At 42.0% G+C, this 6,821-nt stretch overlaps 1 protein-coding gene across 5 annotated transcripts in view; it reads right to left on the reverse strand.

Moving 5' to 3' along the window:
- Window positions 1–6,821, reverse strand: part of LOC133630289 (dual specificity calcium/calmodulin-dependent 3',5'-cyclic nucleotide phosphodiesterase 1C-like) — a 77,558-nt gene that overhangs the window by 46,979 nt on the left and 23,758 nt on the right. The window lies entirely within an intron of this gene.

Genomic DNA, 6,821 nt, shown 5'->3' on the forward strand with positions numbered 1-6,821 from the left:
AACAGGAACACCTTGAAACTTAGCTCCAGCTGCATGATGAATATCAAACAAAGCATTGACTCACACAACAAAAAGATTCTGAGCACACACAGACAAGCAATCGCTAAGGACTCCACAGATAGCTACAATTGCAGACAAAGACTTTAACTTCCCACTCAATGGAAAGTGTTTAGAAACATCAGTTGTTTACCAAGCCAGCATCACCCGCAAGGACAAGTCAAACACAGAGACTTACATTGGACTCACAGAAAACACCTTTAAAAGCTGTCATAACAATCACACAGCATCATTCTGTAGGCCCCAACTCAACAACTCTACAAAGCTGACTAAATACATATGGACTCTTAAAGACTATAACATTGATCACGCCATTACATGGCAAATTGTGGCATCTAGCTCACCATACAACAGTAAAAGATGTCACCTGTGCATGAAAAAAATTTTTTATTATATACCACCCCAGCATGTTTATTATATACCACCCCAGCATGTTTATTATATACCACCCCAGCATGTTTATTATATACCACCCCAGCATGTTTATTATATACTACACCAGCATGTTTATTATATACCACCCCAGCATGTTTATTATATACCACCCCAGCATGTTTATTATATACCACCCCAGCATGTTTATTATATACCACACCAGCATGTTTATTATATACCACCCCAGCATGTTTATTATATACCACCCCAGCATGTTTATTATATACCACCCCAGCATGTTTATTATATACCACCCCGGCATGTTTATTATATACCACCCCAGCATGTTTATTATATACCACACCAGCATGTTTATTATATACCACCCCAGCATGTTTATTATATACCACCCCAGCATGTTGATTATATACCACCCCAGCATGTTTATTATATACCACACCAGCATGTTTATTATATACCACTCCAGCATGTTTATTATATACCACCCCAGCATATTTATTATATACCACCCCAGCATGTTTATTATATACCACTCCAGCATGTTTATTATATACCACCCCAGCATGTTTATTATATACCACCCCAGCATGTTTATTATATACCACCCCAGCATGTTTATTATATACCACCCCAGCATGTTTATTATATACCACACCAGCATGTCCACTTTAAACAAACACAACCAACTGGTCTCATCATGCCGGCACAGAAGCAAGGCACTACTGTGTAACAATGGCCACACCCCCATGTAATGTACTCTATACATATGTAACAACCACAGACACTTCAATAAAATCCCCTGAAGAGCAGGGAAACCTGCGAAACAGGCTTGTAGGGATGAAATAGCCTCTGTGTTTTTTCCTGACCTAATCCTGACCTAATATATATATATATATGTCCCTATTGCAGTATTTTGGTACCGGTACCAGCAGGGGCGGATTAAGAAATTTTGGCCCCCTGGGCCTGACATGGTCTTGGCCCCTCAACCCCCCGCGCGTGTGGGCGCACACACACGCACGCACTATGCAAGAAATACTGTATACTGTGAACAGACATGCACACTGTACTGTACAGAAGAGTGCACATACTGCACACACACTATTAGGTATACCACACAGACACTGACAAGCAAAGGTTTCACACAGACACAGGGGGAGGGGATAAATGGCCTAAAAATAAACATTTTTGAAAATGATTACGCCCACTTCAGTGATGGTGCATTGGGTCATTTGAGAGATATTATGTATTGGAAGTTGGTAGCTATCATGAAATAAACCCCCCAACCCACCCAAAAAACTAAATCGGACATGATTTTTGCCCCCTTTTCCTCCCTTCTATCATTAAAAATAAAATAATATCTTAGGAAAACACATTGGCATAACGGCAGCTGTGCAGCAAATTGAGGCTCAAAGTCTGTATCTATTTGTGGTTAAGCTTGAGGAGAAGGAGAAAGGTAAAATGATAACATGCATCGGAGAGCACCACAAAGAAAGGTGTAGGCCAGTTCATGGTACAAGGGCTGCATGCAGGTCAAGATAGCCCATTTCCAAGAATGCTATAGTGGCTGGACAGGCACTGGACATGTCCTGAACTCAGTGTCAGACGTGGCTGCCGAATACTTGGATGAAGTGAAGCAGCTGACAGATCTCATGCTGCCCCATCTGAAGACTGTCCTGGCCAGGCAGAGGATGGATGAGGAGACCTTCCCAATGGACCCTGTCAGTGAACAGGCTAGTAACATTGATGGCACCCCTGTGCACAACATTGGGATGGAGAGACAATGTGGCAAGGTGGACTACAAACTGAAGAAGTTGGGCACACTGAACGCAGTCAATAGGTCAATAATTTTACAGAAGAGCCAGGAGCTTCAGAGGTTTCAAGGCAGCAGCACAAGCAAAAAGGGAGGTTGAACTCAACTGGAGTAAATTCATGAAGGCAAAATTCGAGAGTAGGGCAGATGAGAAACAAGAGATGGCTCAAAGAAAGGAGAGTAAGAGACTAGACATGCTGGACACACTGAAATCTTTTGATGGCCCCTTCACGATAGTGGGGAAGTTGAAAAGTTCCTTGTGGATGAAAGTCTGCACAAGAATGCAAAGCTGCAGAGAATGAAGCTTGAGGTTCAGTTTGCCAGAGAAAGCACCAAGCTTCTGCCTAAAGTCAATCCTATCTTCACAATCCAGGTGACACTTCCCAGAAATGGCAAAAGTGCAATTCTCCAAGTCATAATGGATACTTAGAATTTTATGGTGGTGGTAAGTATTCATGAAAACAGGTAGCCTAACATTAGTGAATGGGTGAATTCTGGAAATAACCTAAAAATCTTACACAGTGCACCTTTAAGCAAGGGGTTTCTTTCGTGCTTTCAATTTTGCAAAATCATCCACCACATCATTGAAGTCCAACTCTCTTGTCAGCTCACTCTCAATTGCCATTAGAGATAACGCATTTAATCTTTTCTGAGTCATTCTTGTGCGCAGCTCATTCTTTACTCTTGACAAAAGAGAGAATGAGCGTTCTCCCTCACAGTTACTGACCGGTAGAGTGAGAAAAATCTGTAGCGCAATGTATGTATTAGGAAACGTAGGCTGTAGTCCAAAATGTATTATTGTTTTGAGCAGTCCTGAAGGGGACCTCTCCTCATCAGTGTTGTTGAGCTGTATAAAAGATTTGAACTGTATAAGCTCCTGTCCAAGACTTTCATTGAGGTCAGATGGGTATGATTCAGTGAGAATCTTGGCCTTGTGAAGGACTGAAGCATTGGACTCTGTATCCAAAGAGAAAAGGACACTGAACAAATTGTTCAGATGTTTGTAGGCCTCCAGACGGTGATTAAGGCTTGAACTCAGTTGATCAATAGAGGCAATAAATGTCTCTATTTGAAACAGTTGCCTTCCCTCAAGCACAACATCTGGGGATGCTGATTCATCAGCAAACTTTTTACGTTTCCTCGTCCGTTCAGCCCTGTAAGATGGGGTGCCACCCAACATGTTTAAGGCTTTCTGCTCAAAATGATCAAATAGATCTCTTTGGGAGAGAACAAAGGTGCGCAGAGATTCCAGCAATCTAACTGCTGTACCAAGGTCCATGTCTGCTTTTTGAAGTTGCAGACTTGTGGCCTGAAATCTGGACAGAACAGTGTCCCAAAAGCCTGCCATGAAGGCCATCTCAAGTGAATCCAGCTTCCGCACTAGACTGTCAGCTTCAGTTCGTGTGTCTCGTTTCTCTGTGTCATCAGTGGAAATAACCTGTAGTGCTGCTTTTATTTTACTGTAGTTCTGCCACAGTGCTTTGGTAGATTCTGCACGGCAACTCCAACGCGTGTTGGATAAAGCTTTAAGTGTGAGATCTATGTTGGAATTGCCAAATACCCTGTCCCATCGGTGTGTGGATGCAGTTGTGAAGTTGTAAATAGACTGAATCAAGTCAAAATACTTAGAGACTTCATTTCCACATCTGTCAATGCTGTTGACTCCCACCAAATTCAAAGAGTGAGCTGCACATGGAATATAGTGTATTAATGGGTTGCTTTTCTTTAAGTGAGCCTGCAACCCATTATACCTCCCTGACATGTTGCTGGCATTATCATAAGCCTGCCCCCTGCAATTTGACAGCTCTAACCCTAGATTTTCCAACACAGACATGACACAGTTAGCCAAACTTTCACCTGTATGGCTAGTAATGGGCTCAAAACCCACAAAGCGTTCAACAACACTGCCCTCTTTGCTAACAAAACGGAATATGAATGTCAATTGGTCCACATGAGATAAATCTGGGGTTGAATCCACAATGATAGAGTAGTATTTGCTTGCTTGCAGTTCATCTGCTATAGCCTGTTTGGTTTTTGCACCCATCAATTCAATGAATTCCTCACAAATGGTGGAGGACAGATATGAGGTATTACCTCGACCCATCTGCCCAAACTTTCTGATGTGATCCTTTAGAAAGGGATCAAATTCAGCCAGGACCTCCAGAATACCAAGGTAGTTCCCATTGAGAGGAGACCCTAACGATTCATTTTTACCCCTAAATGCAAGGCCCCTTTCTGCAAGGAATTTAATGACTGCAACAACTCTTTGTAACACCTGCCTCCAATAGCTGCTCTCTGCCTGAAACTGTTTGAACAGGTCTGCATCAACTGTGGCACCTTTGGCGCGGTTCAAGACTGCTTGCATGCAGGTTATGTGCTCAGCACTTCGCTCATGTTCACCAAATCTTTCTGAGTGTTTCCAATCACAATAGCCTGTCACAAAAGAATGCGTTTTTGGGGAAAACAGTTTGCATGCAAAGCAGTAAACATTACCAGTAGAGGGAGAGTACATCAGCCACTCTCTTTGTACTCGTTGTCCATTGGGCAAGTGTGAAGTAAAATGTTCATTGTTTAGGCATCGGGTTTTGCCTCCTAGCCCACTGTTCCTCACAGAAGCTGGATAATGGCTGTGACGGTTGTGAAATGATTTTGCACCTCTTTGAATAAGAACTTCCTTCATTGACTCAGTGAGGGTCTCAGCCCATTTAGCGGGATCACTAGGTAGAGTTGTCACTGTAGATGGTGTTGAAGAAAGATTCAGCTCATTTTCTATGCTGTCCAGAGGTGCAGTGACCTCACATTCATCCGAGCAACTGGCTACTGCTGAATTGGTTGAATCATAAGCATCAGAAGCATTTGGTTCAGTGTCTACACTTGTAGTGGTCTCAGGATCTTGGGAGCTACATGCTAGCTCAGGTGCATTGCTAACCTTAGCTGAATTTGCAGTAGCATTTATAGAATTGCTTTCAGCAGATGTCTTTGTACTGAAGAAGCTGGAGATATTTGGAACACTCTCAAGTAAAACTGATTCCTTTTTTTTCTTTTCTTGCTGAATTTTTTTTCTAGCTCCTCCACTTAAACGTTTATGATCCATATTTCCCTTCTTTCTTTGCACATTGGCTCTTTGCCTATCACAACAGATAAACCAACTATGTGTGTGTGTGTGTGTGTGTGTGTGTGTGTGTGTGTGTGTGTGTGTGTGTGTGTGTGTGTGTGTGAGTTTGTTTGTGTGTTTATGATCGGTGCTGCTTCCTTCAAGTGTGTGAGGTGATTTAGAAAACTAGCAACCCAGCATCAACACTCCAAAGCAGAGAATAACAGCTTACTAGCATAGACAATTGAGAGCAGAGAATCAACTGATTCGTCTGATAGACAGCAGGAGAGCAGAGTGGTCAGTGATGATCGAATCAAGAAAATGTCTAAATGGCAAGGGAACAGACTGATTTGTACTGAGGAGAAAGAGAGAGAGAGCCAATTACAGTGAAATATATTCCAAAAGAGCCAAGTGACTAGCTGAAGGCAGGGACAAATGCCTTGGAGTGACCAACAAGAGTGCAAAGTACCAAATGGCAAAATGTGGAAAGACCAACAGGCAGATCTGCTTTTACCTCTTATCTTCACAACCAAAAAGTTGCTAAATGATGTTTTCAGTCGCTAGCCAGGTATGGCCAAAAGACGCGAAATCTAGCGGCAAAGTCGGTCAATCACACTGACAGTGAAACAAATATTTTGAAAAGATAATAATTGTACACCTTTGTGCACTTTAGTCTTCTATCTAAATATTTTCACAAAGGACACCAAGGCAGCTTGCTAGCTATGATGGGAGCAACAATGTCTGATAGACAGCAGGAGAGCAGAGTGGTCAGTGATGATCCAATCAAGAAAATGTCTAAATGGCAAGGGAACAGACTGATTTGTACTGAGGAGAAAGAGAGAGCCAAGTACAGTTAAATATATTCCAGAGCCAAGTGACTAACTGAAGGCAAAGACAACAGCCAGATACCTTAGCAGAGACCAACAAGAATTCAAAGTACCTAATAGCAAGATGGCGAGACCAACACAATAAATTGTATTAGGATTTAATTTATTAACGTTAATCTTAACAGCCAAAAAGTTGCTGAATAATGTTTGTAGTCGCTAGCCAGGTATGCCCAAAACAAGAGTCGCTAAACCTAGCAGCAAAGTTGCTTAATTGCAACACACTCTAGGATTCAGGGGAATTAAGGATAATAAAGATATTAATTGTACAACTTTTTGTACTTTTTTTCTAGTTTTTTGAGTCGCCAGCCATGTATGGCCAAAAGTCGCTAATTGAATGCCAACGTTGCTTAATCGCCAACACACTGGGACTCACTGAAGGACTGACTGAATAAAAAAGATAATTAAGATAATTGTGTACTTTTCTCTTCTGATATTTTCTCTAAGGACCCCAAGCTATCTGCAAGCAGCAATAATGTCTGACAGACAGGAGAGCAGAGTGGTCAGTGATGAATGGCAAGGGAACAGGCTGATTTGTACTGAGGAGAAAGAGAGAGAGAGAGCCAATTACAGTGAAATA

Source organism: Entelurus aequoreus, linkage group LG15 (genome assembly GCF_033978785.1).
Source record: "Entelurus aequoreus isolate RoL-2023_Sb linkage group LG15, RoL_Eaeq_v1.1, whole genome shotgun sequence".
Lineage (NCBI taxonomy): Eukaryota > Metazoa > Chordata > Actinopteri > Syngnathiformes > Syngnathidae > Entelurus > Entelurus aequoreus.